Here is a 16,576-nt window from a genome sequence, read left to right as displayed (position 1 = left end):
TCCAGCCAGTCCATCCTAAAGGAGATCAGTCCTGGGTGTTCATTGGAAGGACTGATGTTGAAGCTGAAACTCCAATCCTTTGGCCACCTGACGCGAAGAGTTGACTCACTGGAAAAGATCTTGATGCTGGGAAGGATTGGGGGCAGGAGGAGAAGGGGACGACAGAGGATGAGATGGCTGGATGGAATCACTGACTCGATGGACATGAGTTTGGGTAGACTCCGGGAGTTGGTGATGGACAGGGAGGCCTGGCGTGCTGCAATTCATGGGGTTGCAAAGAGTTGGACACGACTGAGCGACTGAACTGAACTGAACTGAATTTCATACCTAATATTTAGTCCTTATCCTGTAGGCATCCAAAGACTGTTGTCAAACTGAATTTCAATCTACACTGCAACGTGGAAATGCACATATAACACTCAAAAAGTCCTCTTAAATATTCTGTAATTGGCCATGTGCATTATAATATGCCTACTGGACCAAACGTGCCAAGCCTTGACATGATCAACACATCTACAAACTCAAATCTACACTAACAAGCAGACGACTTTAAAACAACACCTATTTTGTTTTAGAGTTGGGACACAGAGTACCTGGTTGATTTCCTTCCCTATAATTTTCCTCCTAGCCATTAAAGTAAGCCCAAGCCAAGTTAATGATTTTTAAAAAATAAACTAAGAGTTAGGAGACCTGTGCATATTGTGTCCACTTTCTTAGGAGCTAAGTGATGTGTATGAATCCCGGGAAGACCAGCTCTGGGAGGGATGGTGGAAGGTTTCCAGTGACAGCATCAGACATCTCCGAATCAGTGTGACGATTGTGATGTATCATTATGGGATGATCTCCAGCCAGTTATCTCAGCTCTCTGGGTCTCGGTGTTCTCACTGGTTATAATAGTACCAGCTTGATGCACTAGACAGGGTAGGTGTGAGCAGTAATGAGATTGTGGACATAAACGTGCTTCATAAATCACACATTTCTCTAAATACAAATCATGTCTGACATTGAGGCTTTGCTACAGCAGTATTCACTGCAGGCAAACCAGTGCAATCTATGTGTCTTCAAGGATACCAGCAAACTACCCCCACCTCTCCGCGGGGGCGGGGGGGGGGATTTCTTTTGTAAATGCACTCAGCAGGACTGCTGCATTGTGTCAAAACTGAGGATGCTTTAAAATTCTAAAATTAAAGACATCACTGTTCACTTTTATTGGATGCTGTCCAGAGAATGGTCCTGACAATGGAAATGAAAACTCCTGAATCATGGAGCTGGTTGGCCATTGCATTTTTGTAGCTAGTTGAACGGCTGGTAAATAAATGATTTTTATCTATTTGGGATGATCAGAAACGAACCTAGACCAGAAAAGATTTCAAAAAGCCACGCCCATTAATTTTTTATTCATTCAGCCCAATAAATCTTTTTTGAGTATTTGGCAACACAATTTGTGTCTGGTCATCTTTATTTAAATAGACGGACATGTACTGAATGAAAATTCGTGGACAGAGGAATGACATATCAGATTACACACCAGAATCCATAGTAGGTAGTACAGAACTCGATTATATGTGACTGGAGTGTTCCTTGACTGAATATTGAACGCTGAGCAGGGTACACTGAGGAAAGGACAGAAGATTGGATTTGGTTTAAAATCTCTCCACGTGAAAATGTAAACTAGAGAGAATTGAGCGTGTCTGGCCTTTACTTTCTAGAGATATCACGAATCAGCGCCTCCTCCCGGCTGGGTTCTGTTTTTCTGATCTCCTAGCTGGGGACTACTGCTTCCTCACGCTCAGGGCTCTCCGCACACACAGGCACGCCTCTCAAGCGAGCATCGCCCCTGTCTGTCCAAAGGTCTGCTGGCCAAACCACCACCTGGATGCTTCAGCCCCACTTCGATTTTCATGCTTCTGACCTACTTCTTCCGAGTCCTGTTGCGTTTTCAGGTGAGTCCTTCAACGCGGCCAGTGAGGGCCAGGGAAGAGTTCACAAGGTTAGTACTTGACACCGCGCAGCTGCAGTGACGGTTTTCAAAGCTCTTCCTCATGAGTGGGACTGCTGAGACCTGCCTGTCACCTAAATGAGGAGGGGCTGCTACTCCCTCTCACCGCAGAGGGCCCACTGGGATGGGCCGGGCTGCCTGTCCCAAAGCAGGAGACCTGAAGAGCAGGGCGGGATGGCAGCCGGGTCGGGGCTGCGGGGGCAGATGCTCGTCACAGAGGGCAGCCTGGGAAGCGGGAAAGGGAGCATTCCTAACGGGGCGGGTGTCAAAGACCACTACCTGAAACCGGTTCCAAACGTGACGGTTCAGAGTCGGACTTAAGACTGCCTCTGTCTCCCTGCGCCTTTCAGCTCTGCCTCCGCTGACCCTCTTCAGCAGAGACCTGGCGAGCAGAAGGCAGTGGCTTTCTTGTCCTGCCCAGGCCCCTGTGACTCCCTCTCATGAGGAAGGCTGGGCACTGCCCCCACGGTGCCCGCTGTTCCTCTGGAGCTCACCCCAACACCAGCCCGCCCGAGGAGCACCCCAGCCTGGGGAGCCACTGCCGGGGGTGTCGCTGGCCGCTGACGAAAGGTTTGTTCGCTCCCGCTCTGGGGGCTGCACCAGGGCCGTGAGGGCTGTTTGTTCTGCTGTTCCTTCACCGCTTCAACTAAAACACACTCACAAAATGGCTCAACAACAGCTGTCAGGAATGACTCAGAAGTGCTCCCTGCCCTGAATAGACATACCAGCCCTTTGGGGTGATGACTTTACTCACGAAATAATCACTGGACGTCCCCCAGCCACGCGACAGAGCCACTGAAGGACCCAGGCCCGCAAGAGGAGAAGTCGCCAATGTGAACACTCCTCATGTTCCTCAGAGTAAAAGCAAAGAAGTTACCCCGTGTTCCCAGCCAAGAGGAGGCTGCCTAAAAGTGCCAGGCGCTGGGCTTGGTGACTCTGCTACACCCAGTCCCACAATTTGCCACACTAAGAAAATAAGGTGTATTTCATTTCTCCTTCTCCCCTGCATTGCCCTCCTCTGGGTCATCTGGAGATACACATGAGTGATCCTTCCTGGGTTCTCTATAGTTATCTCTAAGCATAACTTCTCCATGCATTCTCATTGAAAAAAGTTCTGGAAAAGACACGTAACTTGCAAGGAAATAAAAGATTTCTAAACCAGAATGGAGGGTAAGGATCTTTCCTGCAAGTGTCTCTCTGCGGAAGAGCTGTGTGTAGGTTCCACGTGGCAGCACGTGTCTACCCCACCCCAAGACAATCTGAATGTGCTTTTAAAGGTTTTCTCCTATCATTACTGCTTTTGTTTTTAAAAATCAGTCACTAATGCACAATTGTTTCAAGGCCATCTCTCTAAATAGATACCCATTTAAGTTGGTTTACTCATGAGCGTAAGAAAAACCCAATACACAAATAGCCACCTACCCCCCAAAAGAGACCCCAGAGTAAGCGACAGAGTAAATGACAACAAAAAGCTAAACAAGGGAGTGATCACTGAGACACCAGGAGAGGCCATGACACCAAAGGCTTCTTCGGAAAACAAAGATGTTCCCAGCACGCCTCCCCGTGCTTCCCCACCAGCGCCAGCCCCGGTAAGGCCAGGACTAGCTCCTCGAACGCCCCATGGCGTTCTGCCCAGGCTTGGCTGCGAGAAGTGCAGGAGGTCACAGAGGACCTGTGATACTCCCACAAGGGAACCTATAGGAAAAAGGAGCAGAGGAAAGGGAGCGAAGATGTTAGGAGACGGAAGGAAGCTGGTCTACTGGGACTGCTTGGGAAAGGATGGATTTGGGGGAGGAGGGTGCGGAGGTGACAAGGCTAACAGGGCTGAGATTTCTAAGCCATTTTTCAAGTCTGAGCCTGCATTATGCTGCCTCAGGCTGGAATTGCTTTCTCTGGGGGCATCATTGGATCCCTTTTGCTCCTGGGAACAAATGAGAAACGATAAAAGGAGAAAAGTAATCTCCCTAAAAAGATGAGGGGCTTGATTTGACCAATGAGCTCCTTGCTTTTTAAAAAGCTACCAAAACATGTCCGGTCCTCAGCACAACTCTTTGAACCAATCTGTCATAGTCGTGTCATAAAGGATTTGAAAAGTCAGAAAAGGGGCAAGGGAACCCCCTAGCCATTCTGACTACAGAACAACAGCATCCAAGTTTTACAATGACCTGTCAATGGCCAATGGCCTTGGAGCCACAAGGACTGGGTAAGAACTCTGGTCCCAACACTCCTGGGACCATATCTTTATCACATTGAGGCTCTTTTTCTTCATCTATAAAACAGGGACTCTTGGGAAGGTTCAGGGAAATGGGAGAATCTGTGCTCAAAGCATCTGACACATGGTGGACTCAATAAATATTACTACAACTTGCCTCTGAGTTAAATCTGGACTGGGTCCCAGTAGAATGAATTGCTTCCTTCCTTCCAAGCTCTCCCAGAGGTTGACCTCTCCGCCTTCCGCTCACATTGTTAGGTGTGGCCTGGCGAAGAGCCGTGGCTCCTGCTGCTGAGGGAGGAACAGTGGACACGGACCATAGCTAACCCAGAGCCCACGGCCGGAAAGGGGCACATTTGGACCCATATCTGATCGGGGGACCTGTGCTGGGCCCTTAAGGCTGAAGAAGCCACACCTATTGTGTGTCTTTTGGAAGGATCCCCTTAGAAGAGCTCCTAGCTTTGTGTTCACGACACTCTCTACTCGCGTTATTTTTCACTTAGCAAAAAGCTTCATCTGACCCTTCGCGGTTGGCATTTGTGTGCTGTGTGTATGTACATATTTTTATTTAAGGCTTGTTTTAAAATTAACAGCTTTTTCACTTACTCCTACTTACTTTAAATATTCCTTTTAAGTTGCATTTCAGTGGGGGAGGCATTCAGCCTCTTTCCTTGGTTTACAATGTGACCCAAAGCCCAGCCCAATTCCTGGGCTCAGTGATGAGGAAAGACTGACTCAGAAATCACTAACAACTTCTCAATTGACTCAGGAGAAGCCTGAGCCAGCTTTCTGCTGCAGAAGACTCTTGATTGTGCTCCGATACTACTGTTTCTAGAATGTGCACGCTCTCCACGAGGAGCCAGCACTTCAGGGTCATAGTTCTCCTACAGAGCCATCTGCTATTAGATGGGCCATGTGCCTGGAAAAAGGTGTGAAGGGGTGATGCCAACCAGAGCAGCCTCTCACTGACACAGGTCTGAGTCCAGAAAATACAGTCTGAAGCAGCCTGTATGCTGTTCCAGCGCAGGCACTGGAAAACTTCTGAAAAGAGCCAGAGTAAATATTATGGGTCTGCAGATGATATGGTCCCAACACTCGATCCTGTTGTGCGCCAAAGACAGCACCAGACACAAGTGATGATGGCCAGGTGCCAGCGTGTGTCAATAAAACTTTATTTGTAAAACAGGCAGCAGTTGGATTTGGACACTGGACTGTACTTTGCCAATCTCTGATTTAGGGAAAGGCCTGACAGGAGGAGGGGAAGCACACAATTAGAATTCCCTTTGTCCTGGACTTTCTAGAAGACAAACCTGGTTAAAGTGGTCATTTCACCCCTAAGGTCAAATTCCAAAAGGGTTTGTGTGTGTGTGCGCGCTCAGTCGTGTCCGCCTCTTTGCAACCCCAGGGAATGTAGCCTGTCAGGTTCCTCCGTCCATGGAATTTTCCAGGCAAGAATATGGGAGTGGGTTGTCATTTCCTACTCCAAGGAATCTTCCTGGCTCAGGGATCGAACCCATGTCTCCTGCAGTGGCAGGTGGGTTTTTTTTTTTTACTGTTAGAGCCACCTGGGAAGCCCCCAAAAGGGTTTCCTTATGGTTAAATTCTTCCTAATTCATCATCAGCTAAATAGAGGGATTGAAGATATAAGGAACTAAGAACTAACAAGGAAGTGAAAGGCTTCAAGCTGTTATTTACATGTGTATGTGGGGGTTGCAAGCTGCCCAGGTGGCACTAGTGGTAAAGAACCCACCTGCCAAGGCAGGAGATGTGAGAGACGAGGGTTTGATCCCTGGGTCTGGAAGGTCCCCCTGGAGGAGGGCATGGCAACCCACTCCAGTATTCTTGCCTGGAGAATCCCGTGGACAGAGGAGCCTGGCAGGCTACAGTCAACAGGGTCACAAAGAGTCAGACACGGCCTAGCACGCATTCATGGGGGTTACAGTTCTGCGTGAGGCAGCATCTGTTCTTAGAACTGGACAGCCAAACCCACGTCCAGGAGTCCTGGCTTTCCACACTCATGACAAACAAAAGGTCAAGTTCTGCGTGTCCCTCCCAGTGACTGAGAGTGCTAATCCTGCTACGAGCCGGCGAAGCGACCTGATTCTCCATCTACAACTCTATCAGATGGTTATTCCTTCACTGCCCTGAAGCTAGACCCCGATAACGGCCTCTGACTTAACGCAAATGCAGCTCAGTTCTCCTCTACCTCTGGGCGTGCAGATTCGGGAAGACAATGCGAGTCTCTCACTGCTGGTTTTGGCCCGGGCTTCCCGGATCCCTGGATCCTGCCTCCCTAGTGCTCTTGGGAATTCCACGTGTGTGGCCTCCCTTCACAGGCTGTCCTCCAGAGAGGCTCCCCCATCAGCTTCTCCCGGCTCCTCAGCCCTGCGGCTGGCTCTTGTGGATGCGCCCTAGCTCATCATTTTCACTTGTGGTGAAAGCATTCTGTTGTTTCACAGCACATCCTGTCTCTCTAAAGAATAACGTGTCACCTGAGAACAACGGCAAACGTTCTGTTTCCTTTGGCTTCCCTTTAGCTTATTACACTGAGAAATTCAGCAAGCAATGAGAGACGAGTAAATGCTGCTGAATTACTAAAATATCTGTATTAGCATCATATATAAGTTTTCAGCAGACTTGATTCACGTCTCACTTAAGTTTAATAACTGAAGTGGCAAATGAGCAATGAAAATGGAATCCCCGCCGCTTCTATTAATAGCAGGGCTGATGGTAAATTCCTCCCAGGCTTGGAGGAGGAAGCATTTTTCCTTGCTTGGGTCTCTCTTAGATTTTAGTTTCTATTACAGCCTCCTGGCCTGATAGAATTGGATTTGCTACAGACTGCAGACACAGAATTCTGTTGTTGAAAGCCCGTTTTCTGATTGAATGTATCTGGGATTTAACCAGACTGATTCTTCCAAAAACATGGTCTATTAAGTAACAGACAAGAAAACTTACCTTGCTTTCCTTGCTGCATTATTAACTTTTATCCAAGGGATACTTAAAAATAAGTGTCCCCATGGAATGTAGCCCGCCAGATTCCTCTGTCCATGGAATTCTCCAGGCAAGAATACTGGGGTGGGTAGCCATTCCCTTCTCCAGGGGATCTTCCCGATCCAGGGATCAAATCTGGGTCTCCTGCATTGCAGGCAGATTCTTTACCATATGAGCCACCAGGAGGGCCCCTTTCTTATCACTTAGTAGCAAACTATGAATTTTTTTCCTCTTGGGGACAATCAGAGACTCATCTCTAGGAGCAAAATATGCCGCCTTTGATCATGGTTAGTGTCTTTCAAAGGGCAGGTGCCATAAGTGAAGTCACAAGGCTTCAACAATATGCCCTCCATCTATTTGCTTGTGATCATATGTCTAAGAGACTCCTGGTAGTTAAGGGAGAGGAGCGAAGTGTTGGGGCTGGAGCCAAGTCCCTGGGTCTAAAAAACCGTCTCAAGGGAAAGCTGCCGATCCCTACAATATGTCTAAGTACCAAATCCAGGCTCGACGACGCACTCCGAGAGATGGCAAGCCTTTTCCTTTGTTCTTAGCCGGTCTGGGGTCCTCAGGCTGTGCCGTTCAATCTGACAGAACATGCTGATGGAGATAAAGTCCTTCTTGGCAGCCTGGGGCCTGCAGGTCCCTGTAAGGCCAGTGTTGAGTGAGGATTGTGTCTAAGGGCCTTTCAAATGGCCAGAGGGCTTGGGCCTAATGCAGTGGACATAATTAGCTGGTAATCTGTAACCTACTTTTTTTTTTTTTTTTTTTGCTGACTATCTGGTTATTGAGGCCAGTAACCAGAGAAGTGAAAAACTGTAAGTGTGTACTTTATGTTTTAACTGAACTCATCACTGAACTGTTTATTCTGGCACATTGTCAAATCTGCAGGCGGGGGTGGCGGCAGCAGAAGGGGTTGCTCCTGCGGGGCTGCAGGAATGTCTTCAGTGAACTGATCTCTACCCTGGTGAATGGCCACTCAAACCAGACTTTCCTCCTTGAAGCCGAGAAAGTTTCCTACACAAACATTTCTTTGTAAGCTCAATTAACTTTCATAATAATTTGTGCTTTTAGTTTAGGAACTACAGATGTTGTGTGGGTGGTGGCAAGGGTGAGGGGGTGGGAATGAGAGGATGAAAGAGCAAGGATATAGATCCTCCTCCTTTGGAAAATGTGGTAACACTTCCTTTCATGGAAAAAACACATCAGTTTTTAGAATTACTAAAAAATTTGAATCATTTGTAGAACAACTAGAGAAAGCCATGGCTGTTTGGTTTGGAGGAGGCCAGACTGGGCCGTCTCCCAGATTTTCTCCCTCCTAATGAGACCCAGATCTTTGTGGCATGATTATCTGGGATTGTAATTTTATGCTGGAAATAGTCCCAAAGTTGGGCAGCAGAATCCAGCCACTCATCAAATGATAGCTCAATTTGCAAAAGAAATACAAAATTAAAAATATTAAATAGTAATTGGGAGCAAGTATTAATGTGCTAAGGGACAAGGGAACTCTTATTAGCTAGACAATAAATTAATTGTCACTGGGAAAGATTTTACCACCAGAAACACACTTGCCGTTTTTCCCCTTAAGTCAGTCACTTCTTATTTAATGTTGATTTGAGGTTAAATGGGGGTGTTACTGGATGTTTGTGGCTATTTCACAGGACAATTCCTAAGTCAATTTTATACTCCAAATCCTACAATATGGTTCATATAATGAATGTCATGTTCATTATACCCTCATCCACTTACAAATACAATAAGATTTGCAAAATGTTTTGTACTTCACACTTGCAAATAACCTCAGTTTTCTAACTCATGTCTACCTAGCGTTCTGTGGGTGTGTGCTCAGTCGCCCAGCTGTGTCCGACTCTTTGTGACCCCATGGACTACTGTCCGCCAGGCAAGAATACTGAAGTGGGTTGCCATGCCCTCCTCCAGGGGATCTTCCAGACCCAGGGATCGAACCTGAGTCTCCAGCGTCTCCTGCACTGCAGGTGGATTCTTTACCACTGAGCCACCGGGGAAGTCCCTACCTAATACGTAAGCTATTAAAAAAAGTCAACCTAATAAGGGAACAATAGAATCAAGCCCACTAGAAGGAAAGTCTTCTGTGTCTCTTATGCCCCACTTACTGAGGGCAGTCTCGGGACCACTTCCCTTCTGGATTCATGCAGTGGATGCTCTCGCCGGACCCCTGATCACCATGCGTGGGGCCCAGCACAAAGGCTACTGGGGGTGAATACTCCTGTCCTAGCTTGAGGATTCCAACTCTGCTGCCTGCCTTTGAGCCAGCTCTGCAGGGGCTGGTGGCATCCCCCCAGGCAAATTATTTCTTACTCAGCCTCTCTTTCCTCCTCTGTAATGGGAGTGAAGGTGCCGGCCTGGCGGAATCAGTGTGAGGATTAAGTTGTTAACATCTGTAAGACAGTGTCTGGCTCCCAGAGGCCATCACTGTTATCATCATCAGTCCGTCCCTGTAGCCTCAGTGTGTGTCAGGCACACGTGAGGTCCAGGGGCACGGCTGGGAATGGATTCACACTGCTCCTGCCGCAGGAAGCCTGCAGTCCAGTGGGAATGACAGCCAGCCACCAAATCATGGAACTGCTTGCTGATGCGTGTGTGAGCGTGGCTGGGGGAGAGTATGGCAGGTAGACCCTGATCCCGCCTGAGAGGCCCTGGCAGGATCCTTTGAGCTACAGCCATTCATCTGAGCTCTTCAGGAGCCTGACCAAGTGTGGGGAAGGGCTCGGCAGGCCTTCCTGCAGGAGGAACTGTGACTGTGGAAGGTCCCCTGGATGGACATGAGTCTAGCAGACAGCAGGGCAAGGGGAGGCAGGGGGCTGTTAAAGGGCTTGCTGCTGAGGACTCTCCATGTTAAAGGCATGAGAAGATTTCAAACAAGGAGGAACATGCTCAGGTTTGTGTTTTAAAAATACCTGCTGTTTTTTGGAGCAGGACCTAGATGGTGCCCAGAAGTGGACGTGTCTGTAAGAGGTTCTATGGGAGGAGATGTTCTGTGCCAACAAGATGTTCCACTGGGGAACTAGACAAAAGGTTGCATGGGGCTTCTTGGTACCATGTCTTACAACGTGCGAGTCTCCACTTCTCTCAAAACAAGAAGTTTAATTACATAACTTATTCAGAAGCACAAGCTGTAAGGCAGAGGTCTTGTAGGAACTGCCACCCCTAGAACGTGTTATCTGTCTGATGAGCCAGCACCCGAGGCTGAAGCCCAGAGCTGGTGGTAATGAGTCTGGCTTCTGTCAGTGTCCTGGGGACAGGGGACTCTTCCCCTCTATGTGGGATATCAGTAGCTTGTAATTTTCAAATGCTGTGATTTTTTTCTTGTAAAGAGAAAAGCCATTATTTTTGCAGCATGTGGTTTCAATGTTTTTTCAATTCAAAAACAAGAATTATATTTCTCTATGCCATGTTGCACCTTCATAAATGAAATAATCTCCCTCTTCTAACTTAAACACACGGCCTTACTGTGCCATGGAGAGGGGCCCAGAAGGTCTCCAGAACAGCGTGGGGAGACCAGTCAAGCACCTGCAAAACAGTTTAGAGCCTCACACTGGGGAGTGGAGGCTGCAGACTGGCCACACTGGCCTCACCTGCGAGAGTGTTAGCGGTAAGGAACCCTGGGCCTCATCACAGACTCACAGAATGAAAATCTATGTCTGAACAAGATCTCTGGAGATGCCCCTGCGCTGAGCTTTCCAGCCAGGCACGAACGTGTGGCAGGGTGACAGCCAACCCTGGCAGGTGTTAAGGAGTCTGAATCTATAGAACCGTGGACAGCTCAGTACAGAAGCACAGAAGAGTGTGATGTCAGGAGCACTGACCTTCCCAAGGAAAAATCTGGACTGTGAGCTGTCACGGTAGTAAGGGAAAACTAAAGGCTTAGATCCTAGGGAAAGACCTTGAGTTCAGTCAGGTCAGGGCAAGAGGGGTGGCCTGTCTTGGACTGGGCCTAGGGCTGTAGATGGGAGCGGGGCACCCAAGAAGCAAATCAGGTGGGGATGGCTCCTGACTGTCAGCCAAGTACACTGCTCACAAGGGTCTGTCCTTGGAGTTAATTACGCCAAGTCCAAACCTGTGTATGATGACAATACAGACATCACAAAAATCTCCAGATCCATGGTATTCACATAGGAACCCTATGGCTTTCCAACCAGAGGCTATAAGTAAAGGGCATCCTGGACAACATCACAGTCATAGAGCTTAAATTTGCAATTTTGAGATCCTGAAAATACCAACAAAGTCAAATAAGTCTCCAGAGCCTGAGTCTACATCTTGTATGGGGTTCAGCCTCCATCATGAATGATTTAGCTAATTTCATGCCTAAATGTGCCTATAGAAAAACTTGGTAGAGATTTGAAACACACAGATTTCAACAAAACAAGCTGAAACAAAGCTTTTAGATTTGCTTGAAGCAGTATGTAGTGTCACAGCAACATTTTGTGCCAATAGCACAGAAGGGAAATATCAACAAGCCTGGACATCTTAAAACCACGACTGAACTACAGCAAAGAGTTTTCCTATAACTGAATCCATAGCTTTCTTGTTCGTGTCCCTATTCCTTTATTCACTCTCCTTAATTAGACTTGAACTCATGTACACACACACACACACACACACACACACACACAGAGCTTAAATTCTGTGTTTGAGCTGGGAAAGTTCAGCTGCTCTAGTCTTTCATTACAATTCCCCCATATTTTAATCCCTCTCTGTCTTCTCCTATAGACTTTCCTTCTCAAAACTGCACCTTGGACTTAAACTGACATTTATACTAGGTATACTGCAGCTCTACAGCTCCTTTTAGAAAGCCTCATGAAATGAAATACATGATAAAGGTGGGATGAAGTTCTTCAGCATGGAACATAGTCTTGAGCAGAAATATGCAGTATTTTTAGTTATGTTTTCTTTTCTCCATATGTATCAAAGGAATGGTTATGCTAATTACTATAAGTGCACTTCAAATGTTAATTTCTTAATTGCTAGAGCAGAAAATACTTCTTTTATTCCTTGGCTTTCACCACAGCATCACCATCATTCCACAAACTCACCTGAAACGTACTAGGCCACACCAAGAAGGGTCTTTAGCCACATATCATATTTTTTCCAGACAAGACATTTAGGACACATTCTGGTAAAATTGGAGGAGCCAGATGGATCATTTTCAGTATCCTCTCTAGCAAGCCAACGGATGAGGAAGGAATCCAGGACCTAGTCCTGTGTCTGTGTGCTGATCATAGGACCTCACGCTAAGGTAACCCAGTCTGTGAGTTACGTTAATGTGATCTTTGCACCAAAGGTGCGCTACTGTAAACTGTTAATTAGCCAACCCATCCATCCATTTGTCACCATCTACTGAACACAAGACACTTGTATACTGGCCCCAGGCCTGAAGAGACTCAGTCCATGGGAGAGACAGAACGTGACAAGCTGGAAAGAAGTTACAGCAACAGCTTAGATTGCTAATTCTCAACAAAACAAAACAAAACAGCTTCCTAAAGGAGCTGATGCTTGAATGTATGGTGAAGAGTAGTTTTTCATTATACAGAGGGACACGGGCTGGGGGGCGGGGGGAGGAGGGACAAAGGAACAGAACACAGCAGAATATGAGAAGACCGGAGGGAGGGAGGCAGCGGGGAGACACAGGCCCATCCACTAAGCGAGCCAGCATCCTGACGCCGGCCTGGAACAGCAACTCCAGAAGTGAGCTGGGCACTGCTGAGAAGGAAAGCCCACCCAGCGGGCCGGCAGGGAGCGGGGAGGGCCTGTGGCACGCAGGCGGGCAAGGGCTGCCGTCGCCACTGCAATGCGTGCTGTCAGAGGGCAAGGAGGGCGCGGCCTGGGGCCACGAGGGAGCCTGTGGACTGGGGAGTGATGTGGGGGTCAGGGGTTTAGAGGGGAGCGCCCTGGGTTACGGGGAGGTCTCAGAGGCTCTTAGTCTGCTCGTTTCACCGCGGCTACCTAAGTAAATTAGCCTTCCCAGGTGACACCACTGGTAAAGAACCCGCTTGCCAAGGCAGGAGATGAAAGAGATATGGGTTCAGTCACTGGGTTGGGAAGATCCCCTGGAGGAGGGCATGGCAACCCACTCCAGTATTTTTGCCTGCAGAATCCCTTGGACAGCGGAGCCTGGCGGGCTACACTCCATAGGGTCACAAAGAGACACGGCTGAAGCGACCTAGCGTGCGTCACCTAAGTTAACTGGTATCATTTCTTTCAGAAAGTGGGCTCAGACACACTGTCTAAATCTTTTGGGAATGGACTCTAAGGGTATGAATTGACTTAAAAAAATCAAATAATGTATTTACTTTTTAAACACTGCATCGTGGTAAGATACTTCACATGAGACCTAATTCATAACTGATTTTAAGTGCACAATACCATGTGACTTGACGGAATCGGAAAGCAAGGAGCCCCCTGCACAGAACAGACGTCAACAAATACACTTCTTAGGCAGCTGAATTAACTACAGCACACACTCAATTGCATCACTGAAATGCCTTTTTATTCTGGTAAAGTGGAAAGGCCTTCTAATATTAAGTTCAATTAAGTGACACTATCCAGGAAAGCTTGGTAATCTAAAACAAAAGATGAAACCACCAACCATTACGCCGCAGACTGGTGTATTTCTAGTCTGTTTTTAATGGTGATTCTCTGAATGGAATTCAGAGAGAGAAAGAAGCGGGGGTGGTGGCTGAGTCAGGGACAGAGAGGGAGACAGGGCAGCAGCAAGCTTGGCCCAGCCGGCCGAGCATGAGGACGAGGGAAGTCTCTGGAAGGGCAGCATCTTCTGTTCTTTTTGCCAAGGAAAATGCAAAGATGCCCAAGACGTTCTTCTAATGGCCAAGCCACTACCCGAGAGGGAGGGATGGCAGGAGGCCGTGAGAGGACATGCCTTACCCGGCCTGCTCAGGTGCAGGGAGGGTCAGTCCCGTCTGCCCTGCACCTCCTCTGTGGAAGCAGCTTCTGCAGCACAGAGGCAAGGACTGCTCACCCCCCGGGGCTAGTGGGAGAAGCTCGCCTGGCCTTCGGTATCAGTTTCATCCCCAAATCCACTCACAGCTGTGGACATCTAAGCACTCAGTGGTTTGGATTGCATGGGCTTTGCAAAGAGGAGAGCATGGTGAATTTTTGCTTTCATGTTTAACTGGGGGGCTTCCTTATCCGGAGCGGTCGGAGGCAGTTCCCTATGTTGTAACACTTGGATCTGGTTCATGGAATCTTCCCTGCTTGCAAAACAGATGACCTCTCACTAGAAGATTCACTTATCTCTTCCCCTCCAGCCCTGGAAACCAGTCCAGCAAAGTCCCAACTTGCAACAAACAGGCAGTTCACTCAACCAGACAACATAGTTATCTAATCCCTCAAAAATGACACCTAGCAAGTTCCTAACCATAATGCCGTTTGACTTGTTTCCATCAACATTTCTTCTTGTGAGCAATACTAATAATGCCTTTTTAAGTCTGAGGGCTGCATAACCAGTGGAAAATAAGGTCAGAGTAACAGGCAGCCTGACAAGCAGCCTCTGCCCCAACGTTTGAAGGTTGCCGGCGATGTTCGTAGGAGAAGGAACGCGCTCATGTGTCACTCATCACACGTCTCCTGGGCCCCATACATGCCAGGCCCCGTGCCGGTTGCTGGAGGCGCACACGGTCTTTGCGCTCACAGAGCTCAAGTCTGGGAAGAAAGACCGACCCTAAGGCCCGGTGAGTGTCTCTCGCAGCCACTGACGGGCTGCCCCCCGTTGCGTCCGACTGTTGGTGGCCCCTGGACTGTAGCCCACCAGGCTCCTCTGTCCCTGGAATCCTCCAGGCACGGGTACTGGAGTGGGTAGCCATCTGCTGCTGCAGGGGACCTTCTCTACCCAGGGACTGGGCCCCCACGTCTTAGGCCTCCTGCACTGGTAGGCGGGCGCTTTAGGGCCGCGCCACCCGGGCAGCCCTGCGGGGACACGGGTAGACGCCCTTTCAGAGGGGCCAGACCCACCCCACTGTCCTCATGGCGCTCCCCCGTCCTGTACTAAAGTGAACACCTCTCCAGTGAAGAGTGGACGCGGCGATTTGTCAGAGAAAGCAGGCCCTTCCTTCTGCCATTAATACAGCCGCTCAGCACCCATGCCGTGGCTGGGAAAGTCACACAGAAAACCAGCAAGCAGAGCCTGCTCACAATCAAGCTCCAGTTTGGTTCCACGAGTGTAGACGGGTCTGGCTGGGGGCGGGTCCCCAGACTCAGAGAACAGCTACGGCAGCGCTCTGCCGGACGCAGCTGGGGCCCAGCTTGCGGGAAGGCAGAGACACGACGATGTCCAGAGAAACCCAGAGTGCAAGCCAGCCCCTGCCAGGTGGACGGCCTTGGGCCCCTCCAGACTCACACGAAGATTCCCCGTTCATATCGCCCCAGGTGGTGCTAGTGGTAAAGAACCCGCCTGCCAATGCAGGTTAAAGCTTTAATTTCTGGGTTGGGAAGATCCCCTGGAGGAGGGCAACCCACTCCGGTATTCTTGCCTGGAAAATCCCAAGGACAGAGGAGCCTAGTGGGCTACAGTCCATAGGGTCACAAAGAGTCGGACTGAGCGACTTAGCACGCACACACTCATATCTAGCCACTCCGTTAGAGCGCTGACCTCAGTAATAATCATACCAGGAACTCGCGAAACTGGTTCTCAAGCCCTGGAGGGCCTATGAATTACCTGAGATTGTGTTAAAATACAGGTTCAGAGGCTCCTGGGGACGTGGGGTCTGCGTTTCTAACAAGCTCCAGGCAAAGGTGGTACAGGAGGCAGCAGGGAACTGAAGGGGCCTCTGAGCAGTCACGGATTGCAGCTCTGTCCGCCCAACAGGAGAGGCTGGCCAAGGCGCGGACACAGAGATAGAGACAGACAGCTGAGCCAGGGCAGTCCCCTGAGCCATGAGGCAAAAGCAGATGCCACGCAGTCCAAAGCTGCAAGAGCTTCCAGCAGGAGAGAGTACGGGCACGGACCAGATCTCACTGTAGAGGCGGCCTCGGAATGTCCCAGGTGAGTTCCTGTGGAGTGCTGAGGACACAGGTTACATTCTGCAGAAAGCCACGCACTGCCGAGGAGGAAGTGCACAGCGACAGCCGCTTCTCACACCTGCTGCGGTAAGACTGTCTCTGACTGCAGTGTAATTTGAAATTCTAGTTTCCGAGGATTCAACGTTTGTTGGAGAAGTACAACTTTAGAGCCAACATCGTTTTCATATCTTTTCCCCAGCTTTACCCAGGCATACTTAACAAAGAAAAAGTATATCTATTTAGGATGCACAATGTGATGATTTCATAATGCACACATTATGAAATGATTACCATAATTAAGTTAATACAGCCGTCATCTC

At 48.8% G+C, this 16,576-nt stretch overlaps 1 protein-coding gene and 1 long non-coding RNA gene across 6 annotated transcripts in view; both read right to left on the bottom strand.

The window, feature by feature from the left end:
- Positions 1–16,576, bottom strand: part of EGFR (epidermal growth factor receptor) — a 205,756-nt gene that overhangs the window by 75,239 nt on the left and 113,941 nt on the right. The window lies entirely within an intron of this gene.
- LOC145521200 (uncharacterized) lies at positions 8,810–15,385 on the bottom strand. The gene is made up of 2 exons (XR_014065217.1): positions 13,390–15,385; positions 8,810–9,111 (listed from the first exon to the last, which is right to left on the bottom strand). It is a non-coding gene; the product is annotated as an uncharacterized LOC145521200 (long non-coding RNA).

Source organism: Giraffa tippelskirchi, chromosome 9 (assembly GCF_054371585.1).
Source record: "Giraffa tippelskirchi isolate mGirTip1 chromosome 9, T2T-mGirTip1v1.2.pri, whole genome shotgun sequence".
Taxonomy (NCBI): domain Eukaryota; kingdom Metazoa; phylum Chordata; class Mammalia; order Artiodactyla; family Giraffidae; genus Giraffa; species Giraffa tippelskirchi.
This window is presented reverse-complemented; position numbering and strand designations above follow the sequence as displayed.